Raw genomic sequence first — 16,324 nt, 5'->3', positions numbered from 1 at the left:
TTGCATTCCTGGGATAAATCCCACTTGATCATGGTGTATGATCCTTTTAATGTGCTGTTGGATTCTGTTTTCTAGTATTTTGTTGAGGATATTTGCATCTATATTCATCAGAGATATTGGCCTGTAGTTTTCTTTCTTTGTGACATCTTTTTTTTTTTTTGCTGTACACAGGCCTCTCACTGTTGTGGCCTCTCCCATTGCAGAGCACAGGCTCCGGACATGCAGGCTCAGTGGCCATGACTCATGGGCACAACCGCTTCACAGCATGTGGGATCTTCCCGGACCGGGGCACGAACCCCTGTCCCCTGCATCGGCAGGTGGACTCTCAACCACTGCGCCACCAGGAAAGACTACCATAATGCTTTTTGTTAATAATACAGCACTGTATATTTAATAATTTGTTGAGTGTAGTTCTTATGTAAGATGTTCTTATCATAAATAAATAGTACAAGATAATGCTTTTAGAGGCAATGGATATGTTTGTGGCATTGATTGTGGTGATGGTTTCACAGTCGTGTACTTATCTTCAAACTCATCTAGTTGTATATATTAATATGCAGGTTTTTTTCTTTGTATTTTAAACATACCTCAGTAAAGTGGTTTTAAAAACCATGAGGATTTATCTGCATATAAGTTCCTATAATCCAAACCAACATATCAGATACACAAACATAAATATTCTGGATAAAATTTACAAAACTATTCAGAAAGATAATTTGCCTTTTCTGAATTTTTTTGTGTGGGTTAATTAAATCTGAGAAAGAAAATAATTAAACAATCAACCTCAGGAAGGAAAGAAGTAGAAAGAACTTTAATACCACTATTAAAAACTAAAAGGGAGACATACACTAACAACAATTTACCAGAAAAAAATCTCATACAATAACAACAAAAACGATAAAATACTTAGAATAAATTAAAGCAAAGAGGTGAGATATCTGCACACTGAAAATTATAAAACATTGATGAAACAAATAAAAGAAGGTCTTCCCTGGTGGCTCAGTGGTTGAGAGTATGCCTGCTGATGCACGGCACACAGGTTCATGCCCCAGTCCGGGAAGATCCCACATGCCGTGGAGTCGCTGGACCCATGAGCCATGGCCGATGAGCCTGTGCATCCGCAGCCTATGCTCTGCAATAGGAGAGGCCACAACAGTGAGAGGCCCACGTACAGCAAAAAAAAAAAAAAAAAAAAAAACAAGAAAGAAAAAAGACACAAATAAATGAAAAGGTAGATTGTGTTCATGGATTAGAAGAATTAATGTTGTTAAAATGTCATTACTACCCAAAGCCACCTATAGATTCAATACAATCCCTGTTGAGAGTCCAATGACATTTTTAACAAAAGTAGTAAAAACAATCCTGAAATTTGTATGGAAACACAAAAAATCATGAATGGTCAAAACAATCCTGAGATATGAGAACAAAGGGGAGGCAGATGACATGGAGGTGGGGGGGGCAGTCTGTTCCAGGAAAGTCCAATACAGTCCTGTTTGGTTACACATATACAGTGATGTGTGTTTTTTACATCTCATAAAACTGAAAAAAAGGAAAACTGCAATTTCACAACTTTCCTTGAATCCATCAGATAACTGAGGTTATAGGGCAATCAAATAACCCAAACTCTAAGAAAAGGCAAGTACCTGTGGAAGTGATGGGAATGTAAACACTTATTTACCTAGGACAGATATAGCTGGACAAGAGTAATAACAATTTAGTTATATTAGTTTGGAAAGATAGTGTGGAACTCCTGGGGTAAGTCTGGGCTCCATGTAAGATTTCATCATAAACTCCACCTGGAACTCACCAAATATATTGGATAAGAGTCATGAGAAAACACTTTTCTTGGTGTAAGACTGGGGAAGTAGAACAGCAGCTGCCAAGAGAGGAGCAGGAAAAACATCTTGGATTCCTCTCCCCTATGTCTACTACAGACAGAAAGTCAGAATTTGTGAAGAGGAATAGCACAAACTATTTTGCTTTCAATGCAGTGGTAAAAATGCACTGCAGTTGCAGGAATTGAATAGAAAATATATATATATATATATATCTACCTCTGGGTGAGGGGAAGCATGGTGGGCATAGAATTCCAGTTGGGAGAGAGAGTTAACAGCACTGAGAAGGCCACCATAGAAATTTCAGCCACATTGCTTGCTTACTAATGAAGCTTAATTACAACAACAGGTATGACATGCAATCTCCCACCATCCAACCACCAGGATAAAAAGGGCCTAATAGTAATAGTAAAATACTTCTGGGAGAATCACACAAAAAAAGCAAAGGTCTTATCTGAGTGTATCTCAAAGAGAAGGCCTAAAAATGAGGCTTAAATGAGGTCTAAAAATAACAAGCATTTTGAAAAGCTTTTTGGTAAACCATCCCCACCCTAAGCAAAACATATGACTAGAAATATTTGAAGCTTATAGGGCAATGGAGAATAACCATAGGAACAACAAACCTCAAATCCAGCCTAACTCCAAGCTAGATTAAGTTAAACACAAACAGTAAAGTCCTAGTTTAGGGACAGATGTGCCTATTTTTCCCATTTCCAGCCATGAAAAGCTATTTATGCCCATTTCTGTTGTTTTATATAACATGTCCAGTTTTCACCAAAAGAATTACCACCATAACAACAAGAAAAAAACAGCTGATTCTTTGAAAATATAAACAAAGTTTGCAAGCCTTTACACCAAGACCTTTTCCCTCTTTTTTCTTTCCTTTCCCTCCTCCTCTTTTTTACTATTGTGGTGCTGATGCACCTTCCAGGTGTTGATCCATCTATATATTTATTTTTATATTCTTTCTAACATATCTCCTATTTTCCAAGTCTAATTTTATTTTTTACTTTATTCTTTTTTTTTTTTTTTTTTGCTGCCCCACATCTTGCAGGGCCTGGATTCCTGGGCTGGGGGTCGGGCTGGAGTTCCTGTGGTCAGAACTCCAAGTCAGAACCACTGGGCAAACAGAGAGACACAGACCACAGGGAATATTCATCCGAGTGAGGTCTCACAGAGTTCCTCATATCAGCACCAAAACCCAGCTCTACTCAATAGCCTACAAACTCCAGTGTTAGAAGCCTCATGCCAAACAACCAGCAAGACAGAAACACAATCCCACACATTACAAAAAAAAAAAAAAGAGAGAGAGAGATGGCAAAAAAAATATGTCACAGATGAAGGAGCAAGGGAAAAACCTACAAGACCAAATAAATGAACAGGAAATAGGCAATCACCCTGAAAAAGGATTCAGAGTAATGATAGTTAAAATGATCCAGGGGGCTTCCCTGGTGGCGCAGTGGTTGAGAGTCCACCTGCCGATGCAGGGGACACGGGTTCGTGCCCCAGTCTGGGAAGATCCCACATGCCGTGGAGGGGTTGGGCCCGTGAGCCATGGCCGCTGAGCCTGCGCTTCCGGAGCCTGTGCTCCGCCACGGGAGAGGCCACAACAGTGAGAGGCCCGCGTACCACCAAAAAAAAAAAAAAAAATGATCCAGAATCTCAGAAATAGAATGGAGGTATGGACTGAGAAAATACAATGTTTAACAAAGATCTAGAAGAACTAAAGAGCAAACAAACAGAGATGAACAACACAATAAGAGAAATGAAAAATACACTAGAAGAATCAATAATAGAATACCAGAGGCAGAAGAAAGAATAAGTGAGCTGGAAGACAAAATGGTGGAAATAACTGCTGAGGAGCAGAATAAAGAAAGTAAAGAATGAAACAAACTGAAGACAATCTCAGGGACCTCTGGGACAACACTAAATGCACCAACATTCGAATTGTAGTGGTCCCAAAGAAGAAAAGATTAAAAAAAAATGGGTCTGAGAAAATATTTGAAGAGATTATAGTGGAAAACTTCCCTAACATGTGAAAGGAAATAGTCACCCAAGTCCAGGAGGTACAGAGAGTCTCATACAGGATAAAACCTAGGAAAAACACACCGAAACACATATTAATCAAACTAATAAAAAATAAATTCAAAGAAAAAATATTAAAAGCAGCTAGGGAAAAACAAAAAATAACATACAAAGGAATCCCCATAACATTATCAGTTGATTTTTCAGTGGAAACTCTGCAGGCCAGAAGGGAGTGTCAGGATATACTTAAAGTGATGAAAGAGAAAAACCTACAACCAAGATTACTCTACCCAGCAAGGATCTCATTCAGATTAGATGGAGAAATTAAAAACTTTACAGACAAGCAAAAGCTAAGATAATTCAACAGCACCAAACCAGCTTTACAGCAAATTCTAAAGAAACTTCTCTAGGCGAGAAACACAAGAGAAGAAAAAGACCCACAAAAACAAACACGAAACAATTAAGAAAATGATAATAGGAACATACATATCGATAATAACCTTGAATGTAAAGGGATTAAAGGCCTTAACCAAAAGACACAGACTGGCTAGAGGGATACAAAAACAAGACCCATATATATTCTGCCTATAAGAGACCCTCTTCAGACCTAGGGACACATACCGACTGAAAGTGAAGGGATGGAAAATGATATTCCATTCAAATGGAAATCAGAAGAAATCTGGAGTAGCAATACTAGTATCAGATAAAATAGACTTTAAAATAAAGACTTTTACAAGATAAGTAGGGACACTACACAATGGTAAAAGGATCAATCCAAGAAGAAGATATAACAATTATAAATGTTTATGCACCAAAAAAAGGACCACCTCAATACATAAGGCAAATGCTAACAACAATGAAAGGAAAAATCGACAATAACACAAACATAGTAGGGGACTTTAACAGCCCACTTTCACCAATGGACTGATCATCCAAACAGAAAATAAATATGGAAACACAAGCTTTAAATGACACAATAGATAAGATAGATTTAACTGATATTTATAGAATATTCCACTCAAAGGTAGCAGAATACACATTCTTCTCAAATGCACACAGAACATTATCCAGGGTAGATCACACCTTGGGTCACAAATCAAGCCTCGGAAAAGTTAAAAAAATAATTGAAATCATATCAAGCATCTTTTGGGACAGCAATGCTATGAGATTGGAAGTTAATTACAGGAGAAAAACTAAAAAACACAAATACTTGGATGCTAAACAGGGACTACTAAATAACCAAGAGATCACTGAAGAAATCAAAGAAGAGATCTAAAAAAATACACAGAAACAAATGACAATGAAAACACAATGACCCAAAACCTATGGGATGCAGCAAAAGCAGTTCTAAGAGGGAAGTTTATAGCAATTAAATCTCACCTCAAGAAACAATAAAAGTCTCAAATAAACAATCTAACCCTACATTTAAAACAACTAGAGAAAGAAGAACAAAGAAAACCCAAAGTCAGTAGAAGGAAAGAAATCATAAAGATCAGAGCAGAAATAAATGAAATAGAAATGAAGAAAATAAGAGCAAAGATCAATAAAACTAAAAGATGGTTCTTTGCAAAGATGAAATTGATAAACACTTAGCCAGACTCATCAAGAAAAACAGGGAGAAGAAGCAAATCAATAAAATTAGAAATGATAAAGGAGAAATCACAACTGACACTGCAGAAATACAAAGGATTATAAGAGACTACTACAAACAACTATATGCCAATAAAATGGACAACTATGAAGAAATGGACAAATTCTTGGAAAGGTAAAATTTTCCAAGAATGAACCAGGAAGAATTAGAAAATATAAACAGACCTATCACAAATAATGAAATTGAAACTGTAATTAAAATCTTCCAAGAAACAAAAGTCCAGGACCAGATGGCTTCACAGGCGAATTCCATCAAATATTTAGAGAAGAGCTAACACCCATCCTTCTCAAACTCTTCCAAAAAATTGAAGAGGAAGAAACACTCCCAACTTAATTCTATGAAGCCACAATCACCCTGATACCAAAACCAGAGAAAGATATCACACAAAAAAAGAAAATTATAGAGCAATATCACTGATGAACATAGATGCAAAAATCCTGAACAAAATACTAGCAAACAGAATCCAACAACACATTAAAAGCATCATACACTATGACCAAGTGGAATTTATCCCAGGGATTTAATGATTCTTCAATAAATGTGAATCAATCAATGTGATAAACCACATTAATAAATTAAGGAATAAAAAAATGATCATCTCAATAGATGCAGAAAAAGCTTTTGACAAAATTCAATACTCATTTATGATCAAAATTTTCCAGAAAATGGGCATAGAGGGAACCTACCTCAACCTAATGAAGAACATATATGACAAAACCACAGCAAGCATCATTTTCAATGGCAAAAAACTGAAAACATTTCTACTAAGATCAGGAACAAGACAAGGATGTCCACTCTCACCACTCTTATGCTATATAGTTTTGGAAGTTTTAGCCACAGTAATCAGAGAAAAAAAAGAAATAAAATAAATACAAATTGGAAAAGAAGAAGTAAAAGTATCACTGTGTGCCAATGACATGATATTATATATACAAATTCCTAAATATGCCACCAGAAAACTACTAGAACTAATCAATGAATTTGGTAAGGTTCCTGGTTACAAAATTAACACACAGAAATCTCTTGCATTCCTGTACACTAATAATGAAAAATCTGAAAGAGAAATTAATGAAACACTCCCATTTACCATTTCAACAAAAAGAATAATATACCTGGAGATAAACCTGCCTAAGGAGGTGAAAGACTTATACTCAGAAAACTATAAAACACTGATGAAAGAAATCAAAGATGATATAAACAGAGGAGAAATAGACCACGTTCTTGGATTGGAAGAATCAATACTGTGAAAATGACTATACTACCCAAAGCAATCTACAGATTCAATGCAATCCCTATCAAGCTACCAATTACACTCTTCACAGAATTAGAACAAGAAATTTTACAGTTCGTATGGAAACACAAAAGACCCCGAATAGCCAAACCAATCTTGAGAAAGAAAAACGGAGTTCAGGACTAAGGCTCCCTGACTTCAAACTATACCATAAAGCTGCAGTAATCAAGACAGTATGCTACTAACACAAAAACATAAATATAGATCAATGGTACATGATAGAATGCCCAGAGATAAACCCACGCACATATGGGCACCTAATCTACAACAAAGGAGCCAAGGACATACAATGGAGAAAAGACAGCCTCTTCAATAAATGGTACTGGGAAAAACTTTCATTCATGTAAAAGAATGAAATTAGAACACTACCTAACACCATACATAAAAATATACTTCAAATGGATTAAAGATTTAAGTGTAAGACCAGACACTATAAAACTCTTAGAAGAAAACACAGGAAAAACACTCTTTGACATAAACCAAAGCAGGAATTTTTTGACCTACCTCCTAGAGTATCAGAAATAAAACCAAAAATGAACAAATGAGAGTTAATTAAACTTAAAAGCTTTTGCACAGCAAAGGAAACCATGAACAAGACAAAAAGACAATCCACAGAATGGGAGAAAATATTTGCAAATGAAATGACAAAGGATTAATCTCCAAAATTTACAAAGAACTCATGGAGTTCAATATCCAAAAAAACAAACAATCCAGTTATAAAATGGGCAGAAGCACTAAATAGACATTTCACCAAGGAAAACATACAGATGGACAAGAGGCACATGAAAAGATGCTCAACATCACTAATTATTAGAGAAAGGCAAATCAAAACTACAGTGAGGTATCACCTCACACCAGTCAGAATGGCCATTATCAAAAAATCTAGAAACAATAAATGCTGGAAAGGGTGTGGTGAAAAGGGAACCCTCCTACACTGTTGGCTGGAATGTAATTTGATACAGCCACTATGGAGAACATTATGGTAGTTCCTTAAAAAACTAAAAATAGAACTACCATATGACCCAGCAATATCACTACTGGGCATATACCCTGAGAAAACTATAATTCAAAAAGAGACCTGCACCACAATGTTCATTTCAGCACTATTTACAATAGCCAGGACATGGAACCAACCTAAATGTCCATTGACAGATGAATGGATAAAGAAGATGTAGCACATATATACAATGGAATATTACTCAGCCATAAAAAGAAATGAAATTGAGTTATTTGTAATGAGGTGGATGGACATAGAGTCTGTCATACAGAGTGAAGTAAGTCAGAAAGAGAAAAACAAATACCATATGCTAAGACATACATATAGAATCTAAAAAAAAAAAAAAATGATGGTACTGATGAACCTAGTTGCAGGGCAGGAATAAATAGGTAGACATAGAGAATCGACTCGAGGCCTTGGTGTGGGAAGGAGAAGTTGGGATGAAGTGAGACAAATATACACTACTGAATGCAAAATATTTGGCTGGTGGGAAGCAACAGCATAGCACAGGGAGATTGGCTCAGTGTTTTTTGATGACCTAAAGGGGTGGGATAGGGAGGATGGGAGGGAGGCTCAAGAGGGAGGTGATATGGGGACATGTGTATACATATGGCAGATTCGCTTTGTTGTGCAACAGAAACTAACACAGTATTGTGAAGCAATTATACTCCAATAAAAATCTATAAAAACAAAAAAGAGACAGAGACAACAAATAAATAAAATAAGAAATGAAAGAGCAGACATTACAACTGATACCACAAAAATGCAAAGGAATATGACAGACTGCTATGAACAATTATATATCAACAAATTGGATAACCTAGAAGAAATGGATAAATTCCTAGAATCATACAACCTAATAAGACTGAATCTAAAACAAACAGAAAATCTGAACAGACCAATAACAATTTAGAAGATTGAGTCAGTAATCAAAAACTTCCTGCACTAGATGGTTTCACTGGTGAATTCTACAATACATTTTTAAAAGTGTTAATAACAGTCCTTCTAGAACCTTCCAAAAAAACTGAAGAGGAGGCAGTACTTTGAAACTCATTTTAGGAGGGCAGAATTACTCTGACTCCAAAGGCAGCTAAGAACACTATAAAGAAAAGAAAACTACATGCCATTTATCCTTGATAAATATAGATGCAAATATTCTCAACAAAATACTAGCAAATCCATTTAAAATAGCTTTAAAAGAACCATACCTCATGTTCAAGCAGCATTTATTTGTGGGATGCAAGAATGGTTAAACATAAACAAATGAATAAATATGATACCATATTAGTAGAATAAAAGATAAATATCATATGATTATGTCAATAGATGTGTTAATATGCATGAAAATACGTCTTTTCAAGACAAAATTGCTCAACAAGTTGTGTACTGAAGGAATATAACTAAACATAATAAAAGCTATATATGGCAAGCCCACAGCTAGCATCACATTCAATGGTGAAATTTTTATGTAAGATTTTCCTCTGTGATCAGAAATAAGACATGAGTGCATACTCTCACCACTCCTATTCAACACTGTACTGGAAGTCTTAGCCAGAGCAATCAAGGAAGAAAAAGACATAAGATTCATGTAAGTCAGAAAGGAAGAAGTAAAGCTATCTTTGTCTTCAGATGATATGATCTTAAAAATAGAAAATCCTGAAACATCTCCAAAAAACTGCTAAAAGTAATCAATGAGGTAAGCAATGTTGCAGTGTACAAAATCAACATACATAAATCAGTTGCATTTCAATATATTAACCAAAAACTACCTGAAATAGAATTTTAGAAAGCAATCCTATTTACAATAGCATCAAAAACAATAAAATGCTTAGGAATAAATTTAACTAAGTAGGTGAAATATCTTTGATGAAAGAAATTGAATAAGTCACAAATGAATGATATACAGTGTTTATGAACCAGATTTAATATTTTTTAAATGTCTATACTACACAAAACCATCTATAGAGTCAATGCAATCCCTATCAAAATTCCGAAGGCTTTTATTCATATAAATAGAAAAAAACCCTAAAATTTATATGGAATCACAAAAGACCATGAATAGCCAATGCAATCCAAATAAATCAGAAAAAAGCTGGAAGTAACACAGTTCCTAATTTCAAACTATACTACAAAGTTGTGGTAATGAAAACTATATGGTACTGGTATGCAGATAGACACTTAGACTAATGGAACAAAATCAGGAGCCCAGCAATAAACCCTCACATAGATGGTCAAGTAATATTTGGCAAGGGGACAAATAGTACTCAATAGGAAAATGATAGTCTCTTCAACAAATCATCCTAGGAAAAATGGATAACCACATGCATACGACTGAAATTAGACTCCTATTTTACACCACTCATCAAAATTAACTTAAAGTCAATTAAACATTTAAATATAAGAAATGAAACTGAAAGTACTAGAAAAAAAAACATAGGGAAAAACCCTTTGTCATAGGTCTTGGCAACAGTTTTTTTTTTTTTTTTTTGAAATGACATCAAAAGCACAACAGCAAGAGCAAAAATTAACAAGTGGGCCTGTTCAAAATCAAAAAAGCTTCTGCACAGCAAAAGAAACAATCAACAAAGTGAAAAGACAACTTATAAAATGAGAGAAAATATTTGCAAATGTATCTCATAAGGGATTAGTTTCCAAAATACGTAAAGAACTGGTATGACACAGCAGCAAAAAAGCAATCCAATTTAAAAATGACCAGAGAAACAGAATAGACATTTTTCAAAAGAAAGCATCCAAAAGGTCAATTATATGAAAAATTGTTCAACATCACTAATTATCAGGGAAAAAATAAAATCCACAAGAAGTTACTACCTTACAGCTGTTAGAATGGCTGTCATCAAAAATACAAGCAATACAAAGTGTTGGCAAGGATATTGGAAAAAAGGGAACCCTGGTGCACTGTTGGTGGGGATGTAAATTGGTCCAGCCACTACAGAAAACGATATGAAATATTCTCAGAAAGTTAAAGATAGAACTATGATATGATGCAGTAATTCCACCCTGGGTATATATCCAAGGGAAGTAAAAACAGGAACTCAAAGAGCCATCCCATGTTTTTTGCAGCAGTATTCACAATAGCCAAGATATGAAAAAAAAAAACCAAAAACTAAATGTCCATCAATTGATGAGTGGATAAAGAAGTTGTGGTATATATACACAATGGGATATTATTCTGCAGTAGGAAAGAAGGAAATCTTTCCATTTGAGACAACATGGATGGACCTTGAGAGCACTATGCTAAGTGAAATAAATCAGAGAAAGACATACTATATGATATCACTTATATGTGGAATCTAAAAAAGATACGGAGAGTTTTGGTAGTTCCCCAGGCATGAGGTGGGTGGGGGTAGGGAGAAGGGAGTTGTTGGTCAATGGATACAAACTTCCAGTTATAAGATGAATAAATTCTAGAATCTACTGTACACTGTGTTGATTATAGTTAATAATATTGAATTACATACTTGAGGGTTGCTAAGAGAGTAAATCTTAAATGTTCTCAGCACAAAAATATATGATGATTATGTGACCTGGAAATGTTAGTTAACACTATGGTGTTAATCATTTTATAATATATAAGGTCATCAAATCAACACATTTTACATCTTAAACTTACACAGTGTTATACATCAATTATATCTCAATAAAGTTGGGGGGAAAAAGCAGAACAATAAGGCCACACACAAAATGTTAAAACAAATTGCAAACTCTATATCTGATAAAAGGTTAATATCCTGAATATATAGAGAACTCCTAAAACTTAACAACAAAAAAACACAAACTTTAACATGGGCAAGAATTTGATAAATATTTTGCCATAGAAGATATACAAATGGTCAATAAGCACATGAAAAGTTGTTCAATATCATTAATCTTTAAGGAAATGCTAATCCAAGCCACAATGCTATATACTTTATATCCTTAGGATGACTGCTATATAAAAAAAAAAAGAAAATAACAATTGTTGATAAGGATGTAGAAAAATTGGAAACCTGGCACACTGTTGATAGGAATGTAAAATTGTACAGCTGCTGTCAAAAACAAAAACACTATGGTGGTTAATCAAGAAATTATAATTAGCATTACCATATCATCCAAAAATTCCACTTCTGGGTACATATTTGAAAGAATTGAAAGCAGAAATTCAAAAATATATTTGTACATCTATGTTCATAGTAGCATTATTTGAAATAGCCAACAAATCAAAGCAGTCCAAATGTCCACTGATAGATGAATGGGTAATAAAATGTAGTATATACATACAATGTAATATTATTCAACCTTAAAAAGGAAGGAAAGTCTGATACATGCTACAATGTTGATGATCCTTGAAGACATTATGTTGAGTGAAATAAGCCATTCACAAAAGAACAGATACTGTATGACTCCACTTATCAGAGGTACCTAGAACAGTCAAATTTAAAGACAGAAGAATGGTGGATGCCAGGAACAGGACACAAAAGAAATGGAGAGTAATTTTTTAATGAGTATAGAATTTCAGATTTGCAAGATGAAAAGATTTCTGTAACTGGATCGTGGTGATGGTTGCACAACAATGTGAATGTACTTAATGTCACTGAACTGTATACTTAAAAATGGTTAAGATGGAAAACTTTAATGGAAAACTTTTGATTATGTATATTATAGCACAATTAAAATTTTGTGGCAAATTTTGAATGGGAAGTTTTTGTTTTAGTTTCTCTTTCCTCAGTCTTATCATGTCTGTACTCACTCTTTTCTTGGTTGTTTTCTTGTCTCCTTCCCCAGACCATTATTTTAGAGATGAAGCTTCACTGGCAGAGGAAGTTCCTGTGCTTTTTTTTTTTTTTTTTGCGGTGCAAAGGCCTCTCACTGCTGTGGCCTCTCCCATTGTGGAGCACAGGCTCCAGACGCGCAGGCTCAGCGGCCAGGGCTCACGGGCCCAGCCGCTCCGTGGCATGTGGGATCTTCCCAGACTGGGGCACGAATCCGTGTCCCCTGCATCGGCAGGCGGACTCTCAACCACTGCGCCACCAGGGAAGCCCTCCTGTGCTTTGTAACAAGTCTGTGGAACCCTTGGTTAAGCTCCTGAGAGTGGTTCTGCCTGTGTTCTGCCTTCTCTCTTGATTATAGCCCCAGGGAGAAATAAGCAGAAGTTGTTTTGTTTTGTTTATCTTTTTGGATTACTTATACTGTGGCATGCTCACCCCGGTCTCTGAATTCAAGCAGTAGTGTATTTTCTTTCTATCTTTTTTTTCTTTCTTTCTTTCTTTCTTTCTTTCTTTCTTTCTTTCTTTCTTTCTTTCTTTCCTTTTCTTTCTTTCTTTCTTTCTTCTTTTTTTTGGATTATATGCACTTAGAATTTAATGTAGGAGACAATTCTTAAACAATATCACAAATACGTTATTACCAACTTCAATAAGAGGAGTTAAAGAAAAGCTGAAGGTGTTATAAGATTGTCTGATATAAGAATACAATTTAAGGGCTTCCCTGGTGGTGCAGTGGTTGTGATCCGCCTGCCGATGCAGGGGATGCGGGTTTGTGCCCCAGTCAGGGAGGATCCCACATGCCGCAGAGCAGCTGGGCCCATGAGCCATGGCCGCTGAGCCTGCGCGTCCGGAGCCTGTGCTCCACGGCAGAAGAGGCCACAGCAGTGAGAGGCCCACATACCACAAAAAAAAAAAAAAAAAAAAAAAAAAGAATACAATTTAGATTTGGGGAATAACCCTTAGAAACACTGGAATTTAAGCTGAAAAAATAAGAGTTATTCAGACTTATAGTTGAAATAGAAGGCAATCTATGAAAATAAAGTTTCCTGTCTAAGGGCCCTTAAATGGAAAAGAGGTTTAGGGAACGATTTAACCAAGGACAAGGCATCATTCAGACAATGTGAGTTTTTTCTCCTGATTTGTTATCCTATGACAATCTCTCTCTACTTTACTCTATAAATTATATCAATCTGCATTTAAGCATCTTATCTATTATAAATAACTGATAAAAGTATTTTATTAATTTATTTACTTACTTTTGCTGTGTTGGGTCTTCGTTTCTGTGCGAGGGCTATCTCTAGTTGTGGCAAGGGGCCACTCTTCATCGCGGTGCACAGGCGTCTCACTATCGCGGTCTCTCTTGTTGCGGAGCACAGGCTGCAGATGTGCAGGCTCAGTAGTTGTGGCTCATGGGCCTAGTTGCTCCATGGCATGTGGGATCCTCCCAGACCAGGTCTCGAACCCGTGTCCCCTGCATTACCAGGCAGAGTCTCAACCACTGTACCACCAGGGAAGCCCCAAAGTACTTTAATATTTAAAAAAGACTGTACTTGCAAAGTCTGGAATATTATGATTAGACTAGATGGGAAAAATAAGTAGGACCTCTGATGAACTTACAATACAAAGGTTATGCTTCTGATGAATTTCAAATTTGTATCTTTTTAAAAAGTTTCTAACTCTGTCCATTATAAAGGCTTGCAATCAATGGCCAACTTAGCAAAACCACTTGGAGTATGGTCTCCACCATTTCCCCTAAAAGGAATTGGGAAACTTTAGAGAATTAGCTGGGATAGAAAATGTACAAGATAGGCCCAGGGCACTGAGAAACCACAAATGAAGGAAATTATCAAAACTAATGTGTTCACACCAAAGAACTCAGGACCTAACACAGATTTCCTATGGCTAAAGATGGGAAAACAAACATTATAAGAGTAACTGCAATGATTGAAACACATTGAGTATTTTATAATCTTTTAATTCAAAATAATAAAAAAGGAACAAAAACATCTTTTTTTCCCTTTTAAAGAAGAATGTTAGTGAGCCAGCTCATTAGTTCAAAAACTGGTTAAAAATAAATGTGGGGGGGTAAGGGAGGATGAATCAAACATTTAACCTATCCCATCTATACGAACTATATCTTAGGGTAGCCAAATAATTAAGGGATGCATTTCTTTACAGATTGGAATAAGTAAGGCTGCCAGAGATTTAGGTGTCAACAAGATATTGCACAGATGGTAATAACAATTACATCCAAGAATTATTGAATGCTTTACTACGTCTAGGGATCCATATTAAACATTTTATATATATCGTAATTCAAACTTCACAAAATTCTGTCACTATGATTGGTATTATTCCCATTATAAAGCAAGACAACTGCCATTTAAAGAATGTGTCATACATCTACAAAGTACTTGAATTATGAATTAAATCCTTATTTTTTTAAACATCGTTATCGGAGTATAATTACTTTACAATGTTGTGTTAGCTTCTGCAGTATAACAAAATGAATCAGCTATACATATACATATATCCCCATATCCCCTCCCTCTTTTGCCTCTCTCCCACCCTCCCTATCCCACTCCTCTAGGTGGTCACAAAGCACCGAACTGATTTCCCTGTGCTATGAGGCTGCTTCCCCTAGCTATCTATTTTACATTTGGTAGTGTATATATACCCATGCCATTCCCTCACTTCGTCCCATCTTACCCTTCCCCCTCCCCATGTCCTCAAGTCCATTCTCTATGTCTGCGCCTTTATTCCTGTCCTGCCCCTAGGTTCTTCAGAACCATTTTCTTTTTTTAGTTTCCATATATATGTGCTAGAATACGGTATTTGTTTTTCCCTTTCTGATTTACTTCACTCTGTATGACAGACTCTAGGTGCATCCAACTCACTACAAATAACTCAATTTCATTTCTTTTTATGGCTGAGTAATATTCCATTGTATATATGTGCCACCATTCATCTGTTGATGGCCACTTAGGTTGCTTCCATGTCCTGGCTATTGTAAATAGTGTTGCAATGAACATTGTGGTACATGACTCTTTTTTTTTTTTAGCATCTTTATTGGAGTATAATTGCTTTACATTGTTGTGTTAGTTTCTGCTGTATAACAAAGTGAATCAGCTATACGTATACTTATATCCCCATATCCCCTCCCTCTTCCATCTATGGTTTTCTCAGCGTATATAATCAGTAGTGAGATTGCTGGGTCTTATGGTAGTTCTATTTTTAGTTTTTAAGGAATCTCCATACTGTTCTCCATTGTGGCTGTATCAACTTACATTCCCACCAACAATGCAAGAGGGTTCCCTTTTCTCCACACCCTCTCCAGCATTTATTGTTTGTAGATGTTTTTGATGATGGCCATTCTGACCAGTGTGAGGTGATACCTCATTGTAGTTTTGATTTGATTTCACCTCATTGTAGTTTTGATTTGCATTTCTCTAATGAGTAGTGATATTGAGCATCCTTTCATGTGTTTGTTGACAATCTGTATATCTTTTTTGGAAAAATGTCTATTTAGGCCTTCTGCCCATTTTTGGATTGGGTTGTTTGATTTTTTGCTATTGAGCTGCATGGGCTGCTCGTATATTTTGGAGATTAATCCTTCGTCAGTTTCAAGCAACAGTGTATTTTCTTATTGTGTTTTTCATGTTGTATTTTTAGCTCCAATTATTGCAGAAGGATTGAATTTCCAGTGGCCAAAGGCCTTTTCTAAGCCAAAACCCAGTGAAGCAAAATCTTCACTCCTACACA

The sequence above is a fragment of the Hyperoodon ampullatus genome (assembly GCF_949752795.1).
Source record: "Hyperoodon ampullatus genome assembly, chromosome: 16".
Classification (NCBI taxonomy): domain Eukaryota; kingdom Metazoa; phylum Chordata; class Mammalia; order Artiodactyla; family Ziphiidae; genus Hyperoodon; species Hyperoodon ampullatus.
This window is presented reverse-complemented; position numbering follows the sequence as displayed.